Source organism: Canis lupus, chromosome 28 (genome assembly GCF_011100685.1).
Source record: "Canis lupus familiaris isolate Mischka breed German Shepherd chromosome 28, alternate assembly UU_Cfam_GSD_1.0, whole genome shotgun sequence".
NCBI lineage: Eukaryota > Metazoa > Chordata > Mammalia > Carnivora > Canidae > Canis > Canis lupus.
In genome coordinates, this window is record NC_049249.1 from 16,901,127 (window position 1) to 16,927,864 (window position 26,738).

The 26,738-nt window shown below is 40.8% G+C and overlaps 1 protein-coding gene across 1 annotated transcript in view; it reads left to right on the forward strand.

The window, feature by feature from the left end:
- CFAP58 (cilia and flagella associated protein 58) overlaps nt 1-26,738 on the forward strand; it is a 99,175-nt gene that overhangs the window by 54,852 nt on the left and 17,585 nt on the right. The gene's annotated exons all lie outside the window — the stretch shown is intronic.

The following is a 26,738-nucleotide window of genomic DNA, read 5'->3' on the forward strand; positions in this document are numbered from 1 at the left end:
TTTTAAAATTATTTGAGAAATTCTCTGCACTTAGAACATTTTGCAATTAGGAAGATTTTGGTTGAATTCCTCTGAGTATCAGAACATTTTTTAAATGACTAATTTGTTACATGGTAATGAAGAGACCCCATCATTTTCTAGCAGCAGATTAGATAGAAGCCTATTTACCCCAATAGACTTGAGTTATTTGAGGAAAGGCACTTGATAATTCATTTCTCTAACCCCAATGCCTGATATGGTAGCAGGGCACATGAGAAGCGCTCAATAATGAAGGACAGACTCTTTGCCTGGGCAACTCCTACACTCAACCTTTATGCCTTAGCTTGAGTGTTATTTTCTTCAGAGAGGTCCTTATTCCTAGGTTAGGTATCCTGGTACCTGTTCCTATGTCTTGACTTCTCTTTCATGCCATCCTTACACTTGTACTTAACAAAATAATTGTAACTCTGTGCTTAATGACTCTTGCTAGACCATAAGCTTCACAAAAGTGGTACCTGTGTCTGTCCTGATGATCATTTCATTCCTAGTTTCTTGCCCACAGATAGTTATTTGTTTAGTGACTGATTAAATGTTGGAAGAATGGTGGTCGTTCAGTAAGTGGTATGTCTCATAGCCATTTAAGTTCTGTCTTTGAGCTCTGAGACATTATGGTAATTATTCTTCTTGTTGCCTTTTCGTTTTTGTTACTAACTTCTAACTTTGTGGGAGTCTGGTATTTACTGTGACTTTATGGATCTATAAACTTGATGCAAACTGTCAGTGTCCTTTTAGTGTGCCTAAGCATGCTAATTCATGTGGTGCACTCAAAGTTCTCCCCTTGCTCAGAGTTAAGATGAAAATGGTTCTTGAGCTTGACTTTATAGCGTCAGTGGTAAGATGAAGAAGTCTGCATTCTTGTGAGAATTGGAATCTAAGGTGTGGATGGGAAAGATTTCTTTCTTTTGCCTACCAGTCCACTCTGCTATTCCCTTCAAAAGAGCAAGGGCAATGCAAGCATATCTGAGACATGCCTCCTGGTAGCCTCTTCTTTCTGTTTTTAATGCATTTAGTCTTCATGTCTTCTGAATCATTCTGTGTTAATGACTTCTTTAAAAAACAAAATAGCATCTGTAGGATTAGGCAGGCATATGTGCCATGAGTGACTGCTATCCATTACCTAAGTATCATTATATCATCATCATCATCATCATCATCATCATCATCATCATCATCATCAAGATGGGATTCCAAATAATGGCATAATAGCATGAGAGTAGGAAGCTCTAACCTTTTGCCAGAGGCACTTAAACATATAAGAAACATAAATAGCAGTTGGGACGTGTTTTTTCTAAGTGTTTAAATATGGAACAGCAAACTCAAATATACCCCCCCTTAGGACCAGGCAGGTAACAAGAAAGACCACATTAAACTTTGTGTATCATGATTAGAAATGGCAAACTAAAATGGACAGGGGCCTCAGAATCAGAGGCAAATGGCAATGCTGGGGACTACAGTACATAGGGGCTGCAGATCCCTTGTCTAGGAAGCAGCTAACCCTACCCTCCACTATGCTCTCATGTCATCAGATCTTTAACTTTTCAAGAATAGCTTGAAATGTGAATTTTTTTCTGTTCCCTATAATGAGTTTTAAATATTGGCAACTTTAGAACAGTGTATAGACTCCCCAGAAACATATCTTCCAACCACCCTTGACCCACAGGAGGCTTATTTGCTACCTCTGGCTTCAAGGCCTGATGGGAGAAAGAGATTTAAGAGAAAGCAGCAGCAAATCAGCTTTTACTTGTTATAATTTCTTTGATCTAGTCCTTTGTTGTGATTCCTTGATGGAAGTACAGAGCATAAAAATCATAAGAGAAAGAGGAGATAAGGAGGGAGGAGAAGGAAAGGCTGTAGGTGTCTTATGGGGATAGACGGTCAGAGGTGAATGAAGGTGGGTTATTTCTGAGGAGGCAAGCAAAAAGGTGGGCAAACCTGGGGTATGTTTTGTGGGACCAGGCATTGGTGGACATAATAGAAGATGAATCTTCTTAAAATATCTTTCCCCCTGCTGCTAATGTCTCTGTCTTAGTTTCATTTTTTAAGCTTTTCTAAAACAGAAAAGAATTCCCTGAATTCTTTTTTTTTTTTTTTTTTTTTTTAATTCCCTGAATTCTTACAAAGACAAAGGTTTGCCTCCTGGCCCTCCAGGGCACAGGCAGCAGATGTATTGCTGGTATCCACTCAACTGATAGTTACTGAGTGCCATCTATGTGCCAGGGCACCTGGGATTACAGGATTCCACTTGATCTTGGCCTTGGAAGACCATGGAGCTCTACAGCCACAGTGCAGTGTAACAAAGGCTTTGATTCTGTACAGGATCCTATGGGACTCTGAGAAAACTTTGGTGTGGTCGGGGTCTCAGTGTGGATTCTCCAAATCAGAGAATGAGACTTGGCTTGGGTTCCAGTAGTTTGGGAGGTGGTCTTGGGAAGTTGGAATGAGAGAGTAGGAAAGTGAGACTGGGAAGGAGAAAAGCCAGTAGAAGGAGGGAGACAGCTGGTCACTCTGTGGATATCTGAGTTTCAGTTCTACTGGAATTTCTCTGAGGAGCCACACTGAAATGACTGAAGAGTTGTCTTGTCAAAGGAAGGTAGACTGGGATATTGTTCACTGATCCCCATTCCCCCCTGGTTAAAAATTGCCCCTGGGGGCATTGGGCTGCTTGTGAAAGCAGACTGAGATATTTTAGTTGTATCCATGCCTACATCTGAGGGAGCCCTGGCCTGAGGCAGAAAAGCCGACTCCACCTGCACTTGAGGCAGAAGCTGCCAGAGTGTTCTGGAAATGATGGCCATGCCAGTGTGCCAGGCATTTCATCCATAGCTGAAATTTTGAGGTGGGCTGAGAGGATGAGACTCAGGGCTGCAGTAGGAAATATGTCTTCTTGACAGGTCCTGAAGACTAGCAACCAGTAGACCCTGTTCCTCCCAGTTCCTTACTCACTTAGCTTCTCACCTGAATGGTAAATTGGCAATCCAACTTCAGAAAAGGCAGTGGCATTTTCCCAGCCACATTCCCATCTGGCCTTCCCCCATCCCATCAACAACCTGGCATTCCAGGTGATATCCAATAACCAGATGACATGGTAATACTGTGGTTTGTTTAAAAGATGGCACCCCAAGTTTGCTCTAATCACAGTCATCCATTATTGCATGGTTCCTCTGTGTTAGGCTCTGTGCTTTCCCCACACACAGACCTCAGGGATGTTGGTGAGCACACAGTGAACAACAGCTGGCCAGATGGGAGGGTGAAATAAAGTGTGATGCACCTGAGGAGGAGGTACAATTTGGGGGAAGGAAATAAGCTTGACCCCCACAACATGAATACTAGATTATCTTACTCAGAACATTCATCATATAGATGAAAACACTGAGGCATTTCCCTTAATATGTAGAATAGCGGCATATCACTGGAAGAGTTAATTACTTTAGGGGGTTATGATGCATGGGAGCCCACTACCTACCAAAGTGACACATTGAAATGACCCAAGCAAGAAAAGTACTTTGATAAAGTTCAGGTTTGTGTGGCTTAGGAAATTATCATATACATTCTCCATTATTTCTTTGTGCTACCAGTCTAGAGAATGGGCATGCCCCTCAGATAAATAAATAATGAACTGAACTGGAAACCACTGCTTCTTTGTTGGCATCTGGGTCCTGCCCTTTCAAGGTGAACTTTTCCCGTAAGTTAATTTTATGACTGACTGGCTGCAAGTCTAGTTTATTTAACTGTAAAAAAGCCTGAAAGATAGGAGAGTTTGAATGGATCAGCTCAAGTCATTAGCTGTACAGGGGAACAAACCTCTCATAGTACATTTTTGGATAATTCTTTCATAAGGCTTCTTAGGATCCTAAGGATCTTCTGATTATCCTACATTTATTGGACACTTAGAATGTGTTAGACATTCCTCTAAATGCTTTATATATGGATTATTTCATTTAATCATCCTTACACCCCAAGAGATGAGAGCTGTCACCTTTCCCCCTTACAGGTGGGAAACATTAGGCACAGAAAGGTTGAAAGACTTGCCCCCAATGCTACACATCTGGCACCTGGTGGAGGTATGAGTCTGACTTCAGAAGTCTGGCTCCAAAGGCTCTTCACCATGGAAAATCATGGCCACTGATTCATCTTGTATAGACTACTTTGGTCATTAACGGGCAAAATTCACATTTCTCACTGCATCTAGAGCCTGACTACTCTAAGCCTGGTTCTAGAACCAGTAGCACTGCGTCATCTGAGAACTTGTTAGAATGCAGAATCTCAGGACCTTGCCAGACCTAATGAATCAGAATCTGCATTTCAACAAGATTCCCAGGGCTATAGGATATTGGTTCAGATAGTCACCCTTTCTTTGCAAGAGCTATGGTTCAGGAAGGAGCCCCACAACACCTGGTTACTAGGCATGTGGTCTTACTTTCTGCATAACCTTCCAACACTTCAGATCTCCTCTGAAACCTGAAACACTTCTGTGAAACTTGGAGCTCATCACTTTATCGGCATCCTTCAGTTACTGTGAAGATGATAGGAAGGAACTGCATGAAGCCCTTCTTAGAGGAATGCCTGTGGTCATAAGAATTGGCCAGTGCTCAAAAAATATCATGATTTCTGGTTTAGGGCAAGATAACCTCACCCTCTGGTTCACAGCTCCTGAACTCCAGGGACCAAGACCTAGGAGGGAAACTGAAAAATGAATGCATCCAGGGTTTGAGGCATGTTTTAGGGCTCCATAAACTCTCAATGGCTAGTGTTGTTATTATGAAAAGTCTAGAATGTTTCTTTGTTGATAGAGACATGAAAAACCTTGATCTTGTTTTATGGCAGCCTGGATGAATTTGGCAGAAGCTGCAGAGAGTTTTGAAGAGTGGAGGGGAATGGCAGTCACAGCTCACATTTATAGCACACTGAGTACGTGCCCAGCCGCCTTGCGCTAAAGCATTTTGCTTTCACTGTATCCACAGGAAGCCCAGATGAGCCGGTGCTGTTATTGTTTCTGTTTTATAGGGGAGGGGACTGGGGCTTCACAACAAAACTTGCCTAAGAGTTTACAGCTAAGAAATGCCAGAGCTGCATTTAAACCAGGGTTTGGTAAACGATGACCCAACATGGCCCATACAAAGAATAATATTTATGCATGTAAATGGTTAGAAAAAAATCAAATGATCACATCTCATGACATGTAAAAATGAAATGAAATACACCTCAAAATTCTTTTTTTAAAAAGATTTAATTTATTTATTCATGAGATACACACACACACACACACACACACACAGAGGCAGAGACATAGGCAGAGAAAGAAGCAGGCTCCTCACAGGAAGCCCAGTGTGGGACTTGATCCCAGAACAGGGATCATGCCCCGAGCTAAAGGCAGACACTCAACCACTGAGCCACCCAGGCATCCCTACACCTCAAATTTCTGTGTCGGCAGATCAAGTTGTATTGGTGTATAGCCACACTCATCCATTTATGTATTGTCTATGGCTCCTTTTGTGCTAGGGCAGCAGAGCTGAGTAATTGTGGCAGAGACCATATGGCCCACGAAGTCCACAAAAGTTACCTTTGGCCTTTTGCAGAAAAGACTCACTGACCCCACTTCTAAACCTTAGTTATTGGAAGCCAGACCAGAACCATTCACCACTATTCTATGGTTAGTCCTAGTAAAGCCACTGAACATTTCATTTCTATGACTACTTCCCCCTTCTCCAATTCCAAATGAATGGGTCAATTATTAAAGAACTGCTTTGAGATATGGAAGGCAGCATTTTAATACTGCGTCCCATTGCTGGTGGTATAGTCTGTACCAGACATAATTCTTGTCCGCTCTGTTGTCAGATAACGTGTTCATCCTCCGCAAAGCTGAGCTGAAATTGTAGGAGATGCTCCCTCACCAGACAGACCGGGGGACAGAAAGGCAGAGCAAAAGCTGCTGGCTAGAAGGCCATCTGCAGATTTTTGTTCTGTTTCAAAATCAAAGGGAAGGAGAATGAGATGAGAGGGGGAGACACCATCAGCAAAGTCTTGCTGTCCCAAAGAGTATTGGAAGTGTCAGAAATCTTTGAGGAGGCCTCTTCCCCAGCATGCTCCTTGTGGGCTGCTTCTCCGCTGTTACCTCGTCCTCAGACTTCCTGGGGGATGTCTACTTTCCTGCACCTGCTCCTCATGTGTGAGGGAGGATGAGGAGCAACTGGAGACGGGTCGTTCAGAAAGCAGAGCGCTAATGCTGGCCATTAACAGAGATGTGCATACATCCATGTGGCCTGCCGGTGGGGCGCTGTATGCTGGTCCATATCTGGTTTGTGCAAGGGCCTTGATGTGAATTCTAAGAGGGTGGGCTCCAGGGCAGCTTGTTTGTGATCTTACAGCGCCTTGGCAACCGTTAATGTCTGATGGGCACGTTGTGAAGTGCTTTTTCTGCATCATATCTCAGTAGCTCCCGAGTGCTAATCTGGGGGCTGGGAGAATGTGTATGTTCCCAAACACGAGTGTTTCATTGATTTGAAATGTCATGAGCACAATGACTGGGTAGCATAAGGCCGATTTTACTTTTTAATTTTGGAGACTGCATTTATCCGCCCCCGCATTCTTCTTTCTTACCTTTGGAGATGTAAAATGTTATGTAGTTTTTTGAAATGGCCTTCTCTTTTATTTTTCGTGCATTCCTTTCCTTTATGAAAGGAAAGGATTGGTAAACACTCCTGACAATTTCCTATTTGTTGATAGTATGGATGTTATTGCTAGATTACTATAGTTGGAATGCGTGGCTCTGCCACGAGCTCTGAACCCCTGGGTGGGTTACTTAACCTGTCTGTGGTGACTTGATTTCTTCACTTGTCAAGTAGGGATAATCATGGTTGTCTCACGGGTTTGCTGGAGAGATTATATTAATATATGTAAAGCATTTAGAGCGGTCCCTGGACCAGAGCAAACCTACATCAGTATATCTGTTAGTCTTTTTCTATTTCATGTTAAAACTTAGCAGCAGAAGAAATTAGTAAGACCATGCTGGTGCTTTCAAGAGCTTGGCAGGGTGGGTGGGTGGGAGTTATTCACATCTAAGAAATCTAAAATGAAGGAGCTCTGGCTTAACCTCTTCATCTTTGCAACAGCCCCATTTAACAGATGAAGGAACTAAAGGCTGGAGAGGTTTGTGGGCCCTCAGAAAATGTATGGCAGCCTAAGAAAAAGGGTGACCCGCTTGTCTCCTTGGCGGGAGCAGGCTTTTAATATGCAGATGTTTGGTGGCATTAAGAAATCATGTTCAGCTTCATTTAAGATCAATACGCTTCTCAACCTGTGTCCCTTCACACTTGCTCAGTTATCACCCACCTTCTATTCCCTCTCACTGGTTCTCTATCAGTGTGCCAGGACTAACTTCCTGGGGTGTTAGAGTCCCACAAACATTAGGAGTTTCTTAAAAAAAGAGATAGTCTCTGGTAGGCTCCCTTAGGCAGACAGAGGTTAAAAACCAGTTTATACTTTCAGCCGTGAGTACCTTAAGCACTTGTAATTCCAGCCAACCCAAGGAGATGCTCAGCCACCTGGTGCACTGGATTTCTGATTTGCTTTAGGAAGGGTTTTGGTCATGTTCCTTCCTTTGAAACAAGTGGTTTCCAAGCGGGGTTATCTTGAAGGACTCACTTCTCCTCTGTCTTGTTTTCATCTCAGCAGTAAGAGAATTGAGGCTGTTTAAATTGTCAGGAATCCAAGAAACAGCAGGCCTGCTTCCAGAGGTTTCATTAACAAAGGACAGACAGATATTAAATGCACAGCAGACATCAAACCTCATTCCTCTCCTCAAAGGAACTCTTTCTCTAACCGCAAGAAACAAGGACCTTCTTCCCAACTGTCCACTGATTTTTCTAGCTCTTTCATGACTCCTTTCTGCTCCACCCCCTTCCACATCCCCGCAAGACTGGAAAGGGAGGCGTTGCTACTTGGTTGGTACATATTCATGAGGCCTGGGCCACATACTGCTGGTGGGCCAGACCATTCTGTGTGGCATAGCCCGTGCCCATGTGCTGAAGCTCCCCAGTCTCTGTGTTGGAGGGCAGCGGGCCAGGGCAAAACCCAGCATGTCCACTGTCTGTTCCAACTCCTCTCTGATTTTGACTAGGTGGGTCAGCCTCATTGGGTCTATTCTATCTGGCTGTCTGGGATCCAGGAAGAAGAGAATAGGTCTCTTGGTGTAGACAATTTCTCAGCCCAGTGGACTGGAGAAGCCTTCTGTGGGGGATGGGGTGGGGAATTAGGTAGAAAACCTGGTGATTAAGAGCTTGGACTCTGGAGCAAATCAGGTTTGTGAGTTCAAGCTCACTCATAATACTGTGTGGCCCTGAGCAAGTTACTTAAGTTCCCTGAGCTGCAGAGTCTGATTTGTAAAATACAGATGATAATAATCCCTTTTGCATGAGGTTTTGTATGGATTAAATGAGATTATCTTTACCAAGCCCATAGCCCAGTGCTTGCGCTTAAGAGATGTGAGCTGCCAGTGTCATGGTATTGTACTTTGGATGTAGATTTTATTTATTTATTTCAAATATTTGTTTATTCATTTATGCCTCTCTTAGAGAGAGGCAGAGACACAGGCAGAGGGAGAAGCAGGCTCCTTGAGGGGAGCCCGATGTGGGACTCGATGTGGGACTTGATGTGGGACTCTATCCTGGGTCTCCGGGACCATGCCCTGAGCTGAAGGCAGACACTCAACCACAGAGCCACCCAGGCGTCCCTGGATGTAGCTTTTAGAAGGATCTCCACAACCATAGCTTATAAGTGGCTTAGTAGAACAATTGAGCATTTCATATGCAAACTCACTTTCAGGAATAACTGCTTGACCCATCTCTCCTTAGGGCAGCCTTTCACTTTACCTAGAGAGTAGGCCATAAATAGTTTCTGTGATGACCTCGGTAACAGTTAGCTTTTACCATATGACAAATCAGTCTAAAACTTAGCAGCTTAGGGCAGCCCTGGTGGTGCAGTTGTTTAGTGATGCCTGCAGCCTGGGGTGTGATCCTGGAGACCTTGGATGGAGTCCCATGTCGGGCTCCCTGCAAGGAGCCTGCTTCTCCCTCTGCCTGTGTCTCTGCCTCTCTCTCTCTCTGTGTCTCTCATGAATAAATAAATAAAATCTTAAAAAAAAAAAAAAGAAAGAAAGCAATTCTTAAAAAAAAAAAAAACTTAGCAGCTTAAAACAGCAATCGTTTATTAGGCTGTGATTCTATGAGTTGACAATTTGGACTGGATGCACCTAGCCAGTTCTCTCGGGCTTGCCTGGACCCACTCATGTTTCTGCCGGCAGCAGGTTTTTGGGAGCTGGTTGATCTAAATGGCATCATTCACATGTACAGTGTCACACTTGCCCTGTTGGCCAAAGCAAATCACGTGGCCAAGATAAATGGAGGAGATGACTGTTTAAGATCATGGACAGGGCAGCCTAGGTGGTTTGGCGGTTTTGTGCCACCTTCATCCCAGGACATGATCCTGGAGACCTGGGATTGAGTCCCACGTCGGGCTCCCTGCATGGAGCCTGCTTCTCCCTCTGCTTGTGTCTCTGCCTCTCTCTCTCTTTCTCTCTCTCTGTCTCTCATGAATAAATAAAAAATTAAAAAAAAATATCATGGACACATCCAGCCATTACTGCAACAACATATCCCAATTTCTTATCTTTGGTGAGTTTGACTGGAAACACTTTGCATTTAAGCATTCAAGTGGTATAAGATTTCTTTTTTCAATCCTTTGTCAGATATGGTATTTTAATGTGCCTGGCATCTGGTTGCTATCCTTGGATTTTATTGCTGACATGCTTTTCTTTTCTTTAATCTTTTATTCCCTTTATTTGGGAAATTATAGTTTGCTGTAGGACATAGTTCTTTTTATAGGAGAAACAGCTGTGATGTCATAACTGAGCATTTTTCCTTAGGGAAATGCATTTATCCCCATGCATTTGGAAAAATGATCCACAATCCATTTGTTCATTTCTATTTTGGTGTCTGACTTCACATTGAATTGGAGCAAGTATGTGAGCCAAAAATGTATTAGTTGATAAATTAATATGTAAAAAATGTTATTTACTATTTTCTTTTGATTTCTAGTTATTGAGCTCTCAGATGAGGGGATGTTAAAAAAAAGAATTAATTTTCTTTCTTTTATAAGGGTCAGTTGGAAGTTTCACAAAACCAACTGAGAGGGCGAATCATAGGAGTTTCTGATAGAAACTATTCAATTCTTTTCATTAGAGAGGTGTTTAAGCAGGATTTTTTTTTTAGTAAAAACAAATGCAATAATATGACTAGTAACCTAAAATGGAAATAAATAGATTACTTAGAGTCCAAACAAAACATTTTCAATAAAGAATTTCTCAGTGGAACATTTAGATTCTTATTGAATCTGTATACAATTATATTTTACTCCTCAAACAAAACAGAGTTTCAGTGATAAATGTTTTTGGACAGCAGCAAGATTCAATTCAGTTTGTTTCAAGATGCAGATTTATTTGTGAAATTAGAGGAAAACAAACACCCACCTGGGGAGTCCTGTCTATCTTTAGCTACTCTGTTGGTTTCTCACCCAGAAATACCTCAGAGATAGAGGTGCTTCTTACAAGGATGAGAAAAATTGCAGCTGGAGCAGAAATTAATTTGTATTTATAGTCCAAACACCTACATGAATCCTTAATATGCTTTTTTATGATTTTAGGGGAATTTATAGAATCGTTTAGATTGGAAGAAATCTCCAGTGGGTTATCAAGTTTCCTCTCCTTATAATGGCAGCACTGATTTTATTATCCTTAAAGCAGCTCTGATAGATGGGTGTCAAGTCTGGCTCATGTTTCATGCATTAAAAAATGTATATTCCCTAGCCTGAATGTATTTAATCTGTAGGAGACAGAGTGAGAGCTGCCTATATGCCCAGGAGACCTTTGCTGAGTTCCTGAGACACAGTCTTCTCTGGAATAGATGCCAAATATGTAGCATATTAAGCATTATATTGATGCCTTCAAACTGAGTTTACTTTTGGCTTCTGACCATTAGAAATATTTTTCCCAGTGTGTATAGAGTCCGAGGGTGCTATCTGTTTTGAGATAATAATAGAAAATCATTCCCTCTTAAATCCTTTTTGTCCTGCATACATTCAGGGGTCTATCATCCCCACAATTAAGAGAGCCTGGTTGGAAGACAGGTTATGAACCAAAGGTATTTTGGGGGTGTTTCTAATGTCTGCAAGAATTTGTGAGACACAAAGGAATAGAAGACATGGTCCTTACGTGCAAGAAATTTATATTCTGTTTCAGAAGATTTCTGAGGTATATCTAGGAAAAAAATGAGATTGGTCTCTATGAGCAGTGTCTAAAAAATCCAGACTATCACTTTATGGTTCCACTTAGTGAACAATACCCAATTATGCATCATTACATTATACTGGATACTGACAATAGTGAGTGTCCAATTATGCAGAAGAGACACTGTCTAGGAGAGAATATAATATGGTGTTTGTTGTTTAAAACAGCTGTAAGTGCCAAAGGGGTAAGAGTAGGGGAGATGAATAAGAACTGGCTTCTTCACAGACAAAGAAGATGTGATTGGGCCAGATTTTGTCGCATTAAAATTACTTATCCAACCATTGCCTGAAAATACGTGTTGAAGAAGAATGGGGTAGCAAGGGGGCTCAGACCTAGTCTTGAGTCCTGGTTTTACCAATGCCCAACTTTGTGATATCCAGCAAGCAACTTACTCTCTCAGAGCCCAGCTGTAGAATGGTCAGAGTAATAATATCTGGTTCACAGTGTTGTTGTGAGGACTGAACAAGAAAACTCATTTGAACTGTCTAGGACAGGGGATCCCTGGGTGGCTCAGCGGTTTAGTGCCTGCCTTTGGCCCAGGGCACGATCCTGGAGTCCCGGGATCGAGTCCCACGTCGGGTTCCTGGCATGGAGCCTTCTTCTCTCTCTGCCTGTGTCTCTGTCTCTCTCTCTCTCTCCCTATGTCCATTATGAATAAATAAATAAAATCTTAAAAAAAAAAAAAGAACTGTCTAGGACAGCGCTAGTCACGTAGGGTAGTAAGAGCTAACTACACATGACATCGATGGCATTGATGTAGAAAGGGCTTGTAATGTAAAGTGTTCTTTTTTCTTCAAGATTTTATTTTTATTTATTCATGAGAGACACACAGAGAGAGAGGCAGAGACATAGGCAGAGAAAGAAGCAGGTTTCCTGCAGGGAGCCCGATATGGGACTCGATCCCAGAACCCCGGGTTCATTCCCTGAGCCAAAGGCAAATGCTCAACCACTGAGCCACCCAGGAAAAAGCCACCCTGGAAAGTATTCTTGAGGGAGGCATATTTGGAAACAAGGGAAAGGGACATTTTAGGTTGAGGGAAAATAAAGAGTCAAAGTTCTGAGATGGGTGATAATGCCTGCAGCTACCATGGCAGAAATTATAGATTTTGGATGCCTATTGTATAATTATGTGTCCAATCCTGTGACTGATCCTTTATGTTATTATGTATTATTTTTAATTCTCACAATGATTTTTACTGTTTATGTGGTAGGCCAGTTTTACAAATAAGGAAACTGAGGCTCAGAAAGATTAAGTAATATGGTGAAAGTCACAGAGTGACCCAGTGGTAGAACTAGGTTTCAAACCCATGCAGTCTCTGGTGAGAGGTGAATCCGTATTCTATCCCAGCTTGGTTAGCCTTCCAGGCCTATGTTCTGCAGGATATTAACTAGTCAGAGGAGTGACCAGGAGGAAAGACCGAAAGGGCAAGGGGTCAAGGATTGAGCTGAAGGAGCACCAAAGGACAGTTGTAATTTGGGCCCAAGTTACTGAGGATATTGGTAAGGGACAGGCACTGAAAATGAGGAGAAAGGAGTAAATCAATGAGATCTTTAAAAAGATGAACTTAAAGGACTTGACCATTGAATGTCTGTGAAGGTCAAGAGAGAAGAGTCAAAAATGGTTGTCAGTTTTTATCCTGATAACTCCCAGGATACTTCCGGTGACTCACTGCCTTGGGGCCCAGTAGCTACATCACATTGGTCCTCTTGTGCCTGTTCCTTACCCACCCACCCCACCAAGGTTGCCCAGGCTGAAACTTGGACCAGGAGATTCTTTGAATCTTGAACAGAAGATGAAAATAAAACAAAACAGGGAAGAACACCCATGTTACATGAAGGCTGCAAACAGTTACCATCTCAGAAAAACTATACAGACTTAAGGTAATCCCTTAATCCTGTGTCACTCATCTGGATTCTACTTCTGGTACAGATTGGCAGTTAAGGCAAAAAAAGTCTTTCTCCCATTACATGTTTCAGTTGCACAGTTCATGGCAGTTCATATTACTGCTGCCATATCAGAAAGCTATTGATTTTTCATACTTATTTGTATCTAGCTCATCCTGCTATGTAGTTTCTCAGTTGATTTTCTGGGGTTTCTAGTTATATAATCATGTCTTTTCTAAAAAGTGATAGTTTTCCTCCTCCTTTCCAATAAATATTCAATTTGTTTTTATTTCTTGGCTCATCACTTTGTTTATAATATTAGTTATTTTAAGAAATTAATTGGACTAATTTGGGTTGTTGCATACCCAAAGGAGGGATGGATTGGAAATCAGAGAGCTAATATAGAGAGAAAGGCCCAGAAACTACTGCAGTATAACCATAATGTTATGATGCCCAAGGAGATTGAAATGAAAAAAAAAATGGAAATAGTCACAAGAGAAAGAGCGTTGGCCTTCTTTCGGTGGGCAGGGCACAAAAGATGACTTTCAGGCCTCGACTCCAAAGTCCGTGGTCTAGCTAACAATCACCAGGAACTTTGACTCTGTTGTTAATAGAGTTTGAGGTTTATTGTAATCAGTTCATCTGAAAAGAGGTGAGAAAATGGAAATTAATTAGAATTCGCAGTTTATAAACAGCTTCAGGAAGGTGGATTTAAAAGAAATTAGCAGGTATTTTAATTTTCTTCAATATTGCCATGGTCAGACTCTTAATCTAGCCTGAGGCAAAGCATCACATAATAATTACAGTTTAAAAATTTTAAACTGCTTTTTCCAGTTGACAAAGCAATCTTACATACATTGTCTTATTTGGTCTTCAACAACTTCGAGATGGATGATGATGGAAGCATCTAACGTTTGTCTAGCAAGTTACGTTTTGCAAAGCACTCTCACCTATTCCACCTCATGCTTACACTCATTGATTTCTAACATATACTCAAAAGGTTTCTCTAATTGTCTCTACACACAGTTATTCTTTTCTGTTCCTGAAAATAAAATTCCCAGAGAATATCTGTCCTTGCTTTGTCCATGCAGCAAACCCCTCTTTGTTTTTTAAAAATCCTGTTCAGGGGGTCCCCGGTGTCTCCGTTGGTTAAACATCAGACTCTCGATTTCAGGGCTGTGGGATCAAGACCCGAGTCTGGCTCTGTGCTCAGTAGGGAGTCTGCTGGAGATTCTCTCCCTTTCCCTCTGCCCCGACCCTCATTCTCTCTCTCTCTCTCTCAAATAAGTAAATAAATCTTAAAAAAATAAAATATTGTTCAGGTAGGACGTGGTCTTTGCCCTCTCCTCAAAGAGTGGAGAAAAGCTGAGTGAATCAGCCTGGGAAAGGGGGACCCAGCTCCGTAGCCTGTGCAGTGGGGATGTATATAGAAGATGCCTGAAAGGAAGTCCCCTTGGCTGATTCTGAGGGTTATGAGAACTTTAGAGTGACTTTCTCATCTTTGGCTTTTCCCCAAAGTGAGGACAGTGGGGAAGGTGGCTGTGTGAGGGTATGTAGTATTTAGAGGATGATGTTTCTTAAGCAAACACACACACATTTAGAGCCTCCCCATTCCATAGTGCCTGTCATTTCCCTCAACTTTAGAAGAAAAAGAAGCTTGTTTGGCTGTTTGCAGAGCCTTTCAGGGAAATGTGTCCAATTTTGCAGCAGAACTCAGAGGGCAGTCTCACAGAAGCCAAGGAAGGAGAGAATTTCAAGAAGGGAGTAGGTTATCACTGTTGGCATCTCCTGAGAGAGGTGGAACTCAGGGAAGGATGTGGCACTCACTGGTGCCCTTTGAGTGTCCAGTTCTGAGAGGTTGTTGGATATGGAAGCCTGACTGCCAAGGGCTCAGAAGGAAGAGGTGGTGAGAGAGTGGAGGGAGTAGATTTAGGTTATTGATGTAAGACATGTGGCTCTGAAAGACTAGAGGTAAAACACTAAACACACACATTATATAAATACTTTTTTGTTATAAAAGATTCAAAATATAGAGAAATATAGAATAAACCAGGCAAGGCTTCTGTTCCTTTTTGTGGCAGCCCCACTCCCCGAGTGTAATGGAGTGACATGTGCTCTTCTAATCCTTGGTAAACATTTTAGAGATAGGGTGAAGTTCATGTTTATGTCAGGCATGAGTGTGAAGAGGAAGCACAGAAGGAGAGGAGGAGATTCAAGGTAGGCATGTGTGTTTGTGCGTGTGCAGGGTTATAGAATATGTGGATTTATGTGCATGGGTAGAGTCTACCTATGTTATTCACATGCACATACCAGGAAAGAAGATGGAGGCCACCAGCTCTTCATTTGATGTGGACAGGAAGGGAGTGAGAACTTACATAGCACTGGTGCCTTGTGATGAAGAATGAGGTCTCTCTCTTTTTTAAGTTTTATTTATTTATTCATGAGAGACACACAGAGAGGCAGAGACATAGGCAGAGGGAGAAGCAGGCTTTTCGCAGGGGGCCTGATGTGGGACTCCATCCCAGGATCCCAGGATCAAGCCCTGAGCCTAAGGCAGACGCTCAACCACTGAGCCACCCAGGTGCCCCAAGATTGAGGTCTCTTAAGATGCCTTCTGTCTGTTCAGATCAGGTCACCTGCTGAGAGTGAGTGTCCATGGTGAAATTGGGAGCCAGAGGAGAGAGGTCTGAAGAAGCTGCTGAGCAGATGGTATCTGGATGTTCACAAGAAATGAATATGAGAATTTCTGAGAGGAAGGAAGGAAGAAGTCAAAGTACCTAACTTGAACCTGTAATGGCCCTGCTCTGTACCCTGCACTGCCCTTTAGCAGCACTGGATGGCCTGGGAGCTGAGCAATGGTCAGCAAGAGAGAGGACCATACTCTCTGGGAACATACCTGCCAGGTGTAATAGAAGGTCAGGGAGGAGCGCTGAAAGTGTTGTGGAAGGCACTCAGGAGTATTTAACTCTAGGGCAGCGGTGGGGGGAAGCAGAACCATAAAGCCAGGAGGAGGCTAATGGGCTGAGCCAAGTGGGAGGGTTGAGTGATTTGCAGGTCCCAGTGATGGCAGTGAAGGAGGGAGAGCAATGGCGGGCAGGAGTCTGCATTCAGAGATGGGGAGCATGGATTTAGGGTGCGTTTTCAAGCCAGCTCTGGAATTAGTGGCATTCATATTAAACTGGTCATGGAATTTCAGGTAGACTATTTCAATCAGATAAAAGCCAAACCCAAACCAAAACCAAACAAAAAAACTCCCAGTGCTTGTTGCAATATATCTGACTCTATTTCCAAAATTTATAAAAAATTTCCTTCTTATTTACAGTCCCTTTGTAAGAGTCATTTCTGAAAATCAGTAAGTCTCCAAATGGCACCTATTTGAAGAAGAGACTTAATTCCTCTTTTATATAGGCTGTTAGTAATGCTCTCTGACTTGTGAAATCCTTCTATTCTGCGAGACCTGATCCCACTTGAATTACTCCTCAGTAAAACATGACTCAAGGTACATTTTTATACTTCCCCTCCCTTTCCCCCCTCCCTTTTCTTTTCTTTTCTTTCTTTTCTTTTTTTAAAGATTTTATTTATCTAAGACACACACACACACACACACACACACACACACACACACACACACAGAGAGAGAGAGAGAGAGAGAGGCAGAGACTCAGGCAGAGGGAGAAGCAGGCTCCATGCAGGGAGCCCGATGTGGGACTCGATCCCGTATCTCCAGGATCACTCCGATGGCTGAAGGTGGCACTAAACCACTGACCCACCAGGGCTGCCCTCACTTTTCTTTTCTAAAATCTGATATTTTAATCAGTTGAGCTCCCCATGATGAACCTTCAATTAATGCATATATTTAGAACTTCTGGCTTTGCAAGTGATGCAGAGCATTTTCTCATGTGCATGTTGGCCATGTCTGTGTCTTCCTCTGTGAAATTCCTGTTCATGTCTTTTGCCCATTTCATGATTGGATTGTTTGTTTCTTTGAGTTTAATAATTTCTTTATAGATCTTGGATACTAACCCTTTCTCTGATATGTCATTTGCAAATATCTTCTCCCATTCTGTAGGTTGTCTTTTAGTTTTGTTGACTTTTTCTTTTGCTGTGCAGAAGCTTTTTATCTTAAGTCCCAATAATTCATTTTTGCTTTTGTTTCCCTTGCCTTCATGGATGTATCTTGCAAGAAGTTGCCGTGACCAAGTTCAAAAAGGGTGTTGCCTGTGTTGTCCTCTAGGGTTTTGATGGAATCTTGTCTCACATTTAGATCTTTCATCCATTTTGAGTTTATCTTTGTATATGGTGAAAGAGAGTGGTCTAGTTTCATTCTTTTGCATGTGGCTCTCCAATTTTCCCAGCACCATTTATTGAAGAGACTGTCCTTTTTCCAGTGGATAGTCTTTCCTGCTTTGTTGAATATTAGTTGACCATAGAGTTGAGGGCCCACTTCTGGGTTCTCTATTCTGTTCCATTGATCTATGTGTCTGTTTTCTGTGCCAATACCACACTGTCTTGATGATTAAAAAAAAAATAGAACTCCTAGCTTTGGCTGGTGTGGATAGGACACCAAATGTAAAAGTCAAAATTTTTTCACAGTTTTTCCCTCTTCTCTCACTAGACATAGCTCTGGCTTTCTGCTCTTTTCCTGGCAATCCTTCTTTCCCACTCAGGGGAGAGATCTATCCTTGTCAGAACAGTTCCCCTGGCTTTTGAGATATATAGTCATGATAACAATGAAGGAAGGAATATGTGGGCAGCACATGAAAGAAGTTTTCCTAGGAATTTTGGAGTTGAGGATGTGAGAACAGCTGCAGCTTATGGGAGAAGAGGGGTTTAAGTTTTGATGTGGATAATATACCCCCTTCATAGACATTGGTGCCAACACAGTCATTGGTGCCCCCTTCACAGTCATTGGCGCCCCCTTCACAGTCATTGGCGCATCTACAGAAGTTAGTCTGAAATTACTTTTTGGTTGCTTTCCTTGACCATGATTCTTCTCTGTGGCTGGTCCACATCCGGATCTTAGTGTCAATAAGGCTACATTTGATGTCACTGTCCAGACAAAAGGAGACCACGTTAAAAAGAAAGGGACCCCAGGATCACTGAGTAACATGGGCTGATTCAGCAGTTGTCCACGGGGCAGCAGAAACATTAGGAGACTGACAACAGAATGTCATTTCTTTCTGGTATTTCACATCACCTTCTCGCCTTATGGTCTACTTTTGGAAATGAGCCTATTTTGTATTACAGAACTTAATACAAAATTTTCCACTTCCCTAAAATTTTATTAAGTGCTTTATGGAACAATTTGTGTAAGGTCTAATTTTCCAAGTTGTCAGCTGTGCAGTGTAATGACCTCATACTTTTTCATCTAGTTTCATACCATTATTTATATAAAGAGGGGGCTGGTTTGCATTCAGATTAGGCAAATGTGAAACCTGGGCATGTTTTTTTCTTCTACAATTTTAGATCTAAAGCAATATTGTTGCTCTATTTTAGTGCTATCCAACAAGAAATAAATAAAAAGCCTTATCTGTAATTGTAAATGTCCTAGTTGTCACAACAAGGTAAAGAGAATCAGGTGAAATTAACTTTGATGATATAGATTGTTTAACCAAATATATCCAAGATAATTATCATTTTCACATGAAATGAATTTTAAGTTATTAATGTGATATTTTAGATTCTTTTTTTTTGTACTGAGTCTGTAATATCTGGTATGTATTTAACATGAGAGCATGTATCAATTCAGACTCTGCATGTCAAGTGCTTGGTAACCACATATGGCAAGTGGCTACCATACTGACTGGCATATATCTACTTTTTGGCCATAATTATTGAGTTTCAGTTTGGCTACTAAATTCTCTCTGATTTGCAGAGTATGTTTATATAATCTGAATGATGGTGCTCATAGAAGTGACAGAGAATTATTTAGTCGTTAAGAATCATTCATTTGCTTATTCACTCACTCATTTTCAGTTACTCATTAGAATTCTACTTCATACCTCATACTAAATTTTACATATATTGAGAAAGTTATAGAATAAAATAAAAGTGAATTTCTATATACTCTTGGAAGGTAGAGGAAATCCCCTATTTTTTCATTTGGGGGAAGATTATAATGCAGAAAAGTAAAGTATGAAAGAACAAATATACCTGCCACCCATCCAGAATGGTGAATATTAATGTTTTGCCACATTTGTTTTAGATTAAAAAAATAAATAGAGTAGCTTTTTCAGTTTGGGTGGACCCCCTTGAAGTCCTATTTCTTTCCTGACTTTTCTAGGGGCAACAACTATCAGGAATTTGATGTATATTCCTTCAGTGTATTTCTATGATTTTACTACAAATTGATGCATCTGCAAAATAGTTATTTGGTGTACTTTATATTTATGCACGTGGCATTACAGTATATGTATTATTATTCATTTTGTTCTTTTTTTCCACACTCAACATTATGTTTTTGAGAAATATCTATGGTGATATACATAGGTGCTATGGATGATTCTATTGTATATTTCTTTCTTTTTTTAATCAATACCGAGAAATCAGTAGCATTTCTATACACTAACAATGAGACTGAAGAAAGAGAAATTAAGGAGTCAATCCCATTTACAATTGCACCCAAAAGCATAAGATACCTAGGAATAAACCTCACCAAAGAGGTAAAGGATCTATACCCTAAAAACTATAGAACACTTCTGAAAGAAATTGAGGAAGACACAAAGAGATGGAAAAATATTCCATGCTCATGGATTGGCAGAATTAATATTGTAAAAATGTCAATGTTACCCAGGGCAATTTACACGCTTAATGCAATCTCTATCAAAATACCATGGACTTTCTTCAGAGAGTTAGAACAAATTATTTTAAGATTTGTGTGGAATCAGAAAAGACCCCGAATAGCCAGGGGGAATTTAAAAAAAGAAAACCTATCTGGGGGCATCACAATGCCAGATTTCAGGTTGTACTACAAAGCTGTGGTCGTCAAGACAGTGTGGTACTGGCACAAAAACAGACACATAAATCAATGGAACAGAATAGAGAACCCAGAAGTGGACCCTGAACTTTATGGTCAACTAATATTCGATAAAGGAGGAAAGACTATCCACTGGAAGAAAGACAGTCTCTTCAATAAATGGTGCTGGGAAAATTGGACATCCACATGCAGAAGAATGAAACTAGACCACTCTCTTGCACCATACACAAAGATAAACTCAAAATGGATGAAAGATCTAAATGTGAGACAAGATTCCATCAAAATCCTAGAGGAGAACACAGGCAACACCCTTTTTGAACTCGGCCACAGTAACTTCTAGCAAGATACATCCACGAAGGCAAAAGAAACAAAAGCAAAAATGAACTATTGGGACTTCATCAAGATAAGAAGCTTTTGCACAGCAAAGGATACAGTCAACAAAACTAAAAGACAACCTACAGAATGGGAGAAGATATTTGCAAATGACGTATCAGATAAAGGGCTAGTTTCCAAGATCTATAAAGAACTTTTTAAACTCAACACCAAAGAAACAAACAATCCAATCATGAAATGGGCAAAAGACATGAACAGAAATCTCACAGAGGAAGACATAGGCATGGCCAACATGCACATGAGAAAATGCTCTGTATCACTGGCCATCAGGGAAATACACATCAAAACCACAATAAGATAATTTTTTTTAATTTGTTTGAGAGAGAGTGAGTGAGAGAGAGCATGAATGGGCAGAAAGAAAGGAGAGGGAGAAGCAGGCTCCTCACTGAGTAGGGAGCCCGACTCAGGGCTTAATCCCTGGATTCCGGGATCATGACCTGAGCTGAAGGTAGACACTCAACTGACTGAGGCACCCAGCCACCCTTCTATTGTATATTTCTACTATATCTACCTATATTTTAAGTGATGGACATTTAGATATTTTCCTTCAACATTCACTACCATAAAAGTATTCCAGTGGGCACTCCTGTGCAAGTTTTTTTTGTACACGTGTATAAGCATGTCTCTAGGGTGTGTACCTAGGGGAAGGGCAAAGACTTTCTAAGTATTATACCAAAGGCAAAAATCACAAAGGAAAAGAAGAATAGCTTTACCTACATAAAAATTTGAGAACATCATCAGTCCAGAAGAAAATACTTTAAAAATGGAAAGGCAAAAAATTTGCAATGAATATGACAGAGAAAGGATTAATATCCTTAATATATAAAGAATTTTTGCAAGTCAATTTGCTTTTTGCTTTTTTAAGAAAAGATTTTATTTATTTATTCATGAGAGACGCAGAGCGAGAGCGAGAGCGAGAGACACAGGCAGAGGGAAAAGCAGGCTCCATGCAGGGAGCCCAACGTGGGACTCGATTCCAGGTCTCCAGGATCAGGCCTTGGACTGAAGGTGGCACTAAACCACTGAGCCACCAGGGCTGCCCTTGCAAACTGATTTGTAAAAGATAATCACTTCTGTGAATAAACTGCTGGAGGTCATAAGTAAATAATTCACAAAAGAAGAAACACAAATGGCTAATAAACATAAAAATATGATTGGCATTACTAGTAATCAAAAGAATGAAAATTAAAAGAATAATTATCTCTTGTTTTTTGCCTATCAAATTGGCAAAGATGAAAAATAGAGTGATGATACCTAGTACTGGTGAGAACATGCAGGCAATAAGCATTTTTATATACCACGGGTAGAGTTTGCATTGATGTTAGCTTTTTAAAAAAGATTTTTAAATTAATTAATTAATTAATTAATTAATTATTTATTTATGAGAGACAGAGAGCAGGCACAAGTTGGAGGAGGGACAGAGCGAGACGGGGAAGCACACTCCCTGCTGAGCAGGGAGCCCTACATGGGGCTTAATATCAGGACCCTGGGATCATGACCTAAGCAGATGGCAGATGCTTAACCAACTGAGCCACGCAGGCTCCCCTCAACTTTTCTTTTTAAAAATATTTTATTTACTTATTTAGTTGAGAGAGAGAGTGTGGAGGAGGGTATAGAGGGAGAGGGATAAACAGACTCCATGCTGAGTGTGTAGCCCAACATGGGGCTTGATCTCACAACCCTGAGATCATGACCTGAGCCAAAATCAAGAGTTGGACACTCAACTGACTGAGCCATCCAGGTGCCCCTGTGTTGATGCCAACTTTCTAGAACAGAATTTGGTACGATGTATTACAGGCCTTCTAATGTGGCTCAGAAATTCAACATTAGGAATTGATAAAAAAAAAAAAACCCTCAGTTGTGCATAACTCAGCCACACTGAAATGCTTACTGTAGTATTATTTGTGCTATATATACAGTTAAAGAGGAACCAATGATGATAAGGCACCATAAACCGAAGAATACAATAGTTTCCCCTTATCTGCAATTATACTTTGCATGATTTCAGTTACTTGTGGTCAACCATTGTCTAGAAGCTGGTGTAGTTACCTAAGGTTAGGTCACAATGCCTACATCATTCATCTCACTTCATCTTATCACATAGGCATCGTCTCATCTCACATCATCACCAGAAGAGTGAGGACAGCACAATAAGATGTTTTGAGAGAGACCACATGCACCTACCTTTTATTACAGTATATTGCTGTAATTGTTCTTTTTTGTTGTTAATGTCTTACTCTACCTGATTTACAAACCAAGCTTTATCAGGGCTAGCCATGTATAGGAAAAAAAATAGGCTGTATAGAGTTTGGTATTTGCAATTTCAGGCATCCACTGGGGGGTCTTGGAACATATCCTCTACATGAAAGTGGGGACTACTCTATGACTAAATCCACCCAAGGTTAAAATACCTGACAACAGGTGGTAACATCAAAGATGCTGTTAATTTGAGGAAATTGGAAAAGCTCCCCAGTGGAAATTACTTTGAGCAGCATTTTGAAAGCTGAGATGTGTTGGACAAGGGCTAGAGCTGGAAGTGGGGGGAGGGCGGTAGAGAGGAGTGGGTGGCCAGTATAAAGGCCAGAAGGCTTGAGAGAACCTGGTGAATCAGGAAGGGAGAATGACTTAGTGTGATGGGGCACAGGGAACATGAAGGAGCAGAGCAAGGACAGAGCCCTCTCTGCTCTGAGCCCAATCTGTCAATGTCATGGTCCTCTGATTATTTGGAAGCTTTTTAGGATTTAATCACAAAATCCAAATTACTTGGAGTTATTTCAACTTGAGTATATAATTCCATCAGAGTATTTGTTTTAAAATTGAATTTGGCTTATTTAAAACTATGTACTACTCCCAGGAATTTTCCAAGTTAGCAAGATTTCCCTTAGGTGCCTTTCATTGGCCCCATTGCATGTTTTAATAACTTGACTATGTAAGGTCCTTTCTTTATGCACCTGTCATTGTCGATGTATAGTTATACAGCTGCTCTATTCTCTCCTGATTCCTCTCTACCTTGGCCATCCCTCTGTTTTGACTGGTGACTGAGAATAGTGGAGGCAAGGTGTTGATGGGTTGGAAGAAGCCAAGAGTGTGCTCGTCCAGGCTTGCAGTCATACTGGCATGGGTTAGAATCCTGGCTCTTTAATTTGTAGGTGTGTGATCTTGGACAAATTACTTAGCCTTGCTGAACCTCAGTTTCCTTAATACATGTTTGTCAAAAGGATGTCCTGTTGACTCCTTAAAATGGGGCTCACCATCTTTTTCCTGAAGCCAGCTCCTTCCCTGGCTTGGATATGCACATTCATGGTGTGGCAGCTTGTTCAGGCATCTAGAGGCTTGAAATGACAGAGCCATTTCTGACTCCCCCATCCACCTCCCACCAGGTCAGTTGCTGAGTCAAGTTAATTCCATCTTCCCATGCTCTTGCATCTATTTCTAACCTTATATGTTTGTTCCCTCAGCCACTCTTCTGATGTAAGTCTTCACTTCTGTTATCTCAGACCAGTGTTCTGCAATGTAGACGGCCTAAGACAATCTACTGAGTGTTGGAAGAAAATATCACAACATCTAAATATATGTGCTTTTTAATCTCAGTCTTTAATTCTATTTTACATATGTCTTATAAATTATTACAGTAATACATGTATATAATAACAAATAATATATTAATGTTATTAACATAATATATTATTCACCAAGAATCCCTCGGTGGTTTCCTACTGCCTATTATGTTGGAAACATACTCATCGATCTGTCATTCAAGACACATATAGTCTTCTTTGCTAGTTGAGTAATATATGGTTGCTTGCAACTTTTCTTGCATACACTGCAGGATTACTGGATGCTTTTATGTTCTCACCTCCTAACCTTTATACTTTTGTTTATATTTTTCCCTTCTTTTACTTCCCACTTCTTTTACTCCCCACTATAGGAAGCAGTGTGAGTAATGCTTAAGAACAAGAATGGAAGGCAGCCCCAGTGGCCCAGTGGTTTAGTGCTACCTTCAGCCTGGGGTGTGATCCTGGAGACCCAGGATCAAGTCCCATGTTGGGCTCCCTGCATGGAGCCTGCTTCTCCCTCTGCCTATGTATCTGCCTCTCTCTTTCTCTCTGTGTGTCTGTCATGAATAAATAAATACAATCTTAAAAAAATAACAAGGATGGAGATATATACATACATGCACACATATATACGTATACACACATATTTATATATATCTATATTTTTAAAAAGATTTTATTTATTTGACAGAGAGCACAAGCAGGGCGAACAGCAGAGGGAGAGGGAGAAGCATGATCTCTACTGAACAGGGAGCTCGATGTGGGGCTTGATGCCAGTACCCTGGGATCATGACCTGAGCTGAAGGCCTTTGCTCAACCTACTGAGCCACCCAGGTGCCCCTGTACACATCTATCTGTATCTATATCTGTATCTATGTATCTATACACACATCTAGTTATAAAATATGGTTTTCTCAATCTGTGACATGCTCTATTTTCTATAGGTTCAAATAGTGGTTCTGCCAGTTTCTAGTTGTTTTATTTAGATAAGTCACTGACACTTCTGAGCCTCAACTTTCTCATGTGGAAAATAGAGATAATAACAATCACTTCTTGGGTTTCCTGTGATGAGTTATTGAAATGCCACATTTGAGGGGCACCTGGGAGGCTCAGTAGGACTCCTCGATCAGCAGGGAGTCTGCTTATCTCTCTCCCTCTGCCCCTCCCTTCCGCTCATGCTCTCTCTCTCATGCTCTCTTTCTCAAATAAATAAATAAAATTTTAAAGAAGAAAAGAAATGCCACATTTGAACTGAGCACCATGCTTGGCATACCCATAGTACCTGTTCTGTAGATGAGAGCTGCTGTGACTGCTTCTATTACTCTTTTCTAGAATATTTTTGTCCAGTTCTACCAAATTCTGAGATTGCACAGAAAAGTTAATATTTTCATATCAATATATTCACTAATGAGCTTGCCATTTATATGACTGTTACCTACTCAGACATCCCTTCCAGCATCATGTGAGTGATTCCTGCACATCTTGGTATCATTGATCTCTCTTTTTTGGTAGAATTGTCCAGTGTTATTATCAGCCAACAAGAAATGCAAATATAATGCAAAGCAATTGTAAGCTTTGCAAAAGATTCCAGATCACTTGAAGTCAATGCAAGTGATACTAGATAAATTCTAGAATCATATCAAAGGCAATGGCAAGTCAGCATCTGGTAAAAGAGAAAATCAAGCAATTTTAAGTGTAGGTACCTCAAAACAATGTTTTAAATATCAAAGGATTAAGAGGGGATTTGGGAGAAATTAATGAAGGCTTTGAATATTTTTGCTAAGGGAAGTCTTTTAAAAATAATTGGTCTGAGTACTTAACTAAAATACAAAAAGCATTAACCATAAAAGAAATTATGGATAAATCTTACTACCTTATCAGTAAGAATGTCTGCTCTTCAAAAGAAGTCATAAAGAAAACAAGGCAAAAACTTTATATATCTTCATCCAGAATATATAGAGAATTACAAACCAGTAAGAAAAAGACAATGGTAGAAAACAGGAAAACAATGTGTGTGAAATAGACATTTCTCAGAAGAGGAAACACAAATTATGAATAAACTAAAAAAAATGCTCAACCTTATTTTTATAAGCAAGGAAATGAAATATATGACCACTTTGAGATATTTTTTTACTACTTCTAGAGGAACAAAAGTTAAGATGTCTGTATTAGTTATCTATTGCCTTGTTATAAATTACCACCAATTTGGCCACTTAATATACATTATTTCATAATTTCAGGGGATAGGACTCTAGGTATAGAGATTTAGTTAGGTCTTTTGTTTAGGGATGCCTGGTGACACTCAGCAATGGCAAAGATGCAGATCGTTGGGGGTTTTTATATAGCACTTTGGAAAATCATTTTACATTCTTTTATTTTTTGTATATTTTTATTGGAATTCAACTTGCCAACATATAACACCCAGTGCTCATCCCATCAAGTGCCCCCCTCAGTGCCCATCACCCAGTGACCTCAACCCCCAGCCCACCTCCCTTTCCACCACCCCTTGTCCATTTCCCAGAGTTAGGAGTCTCTCATGTTCTGTCTCCCT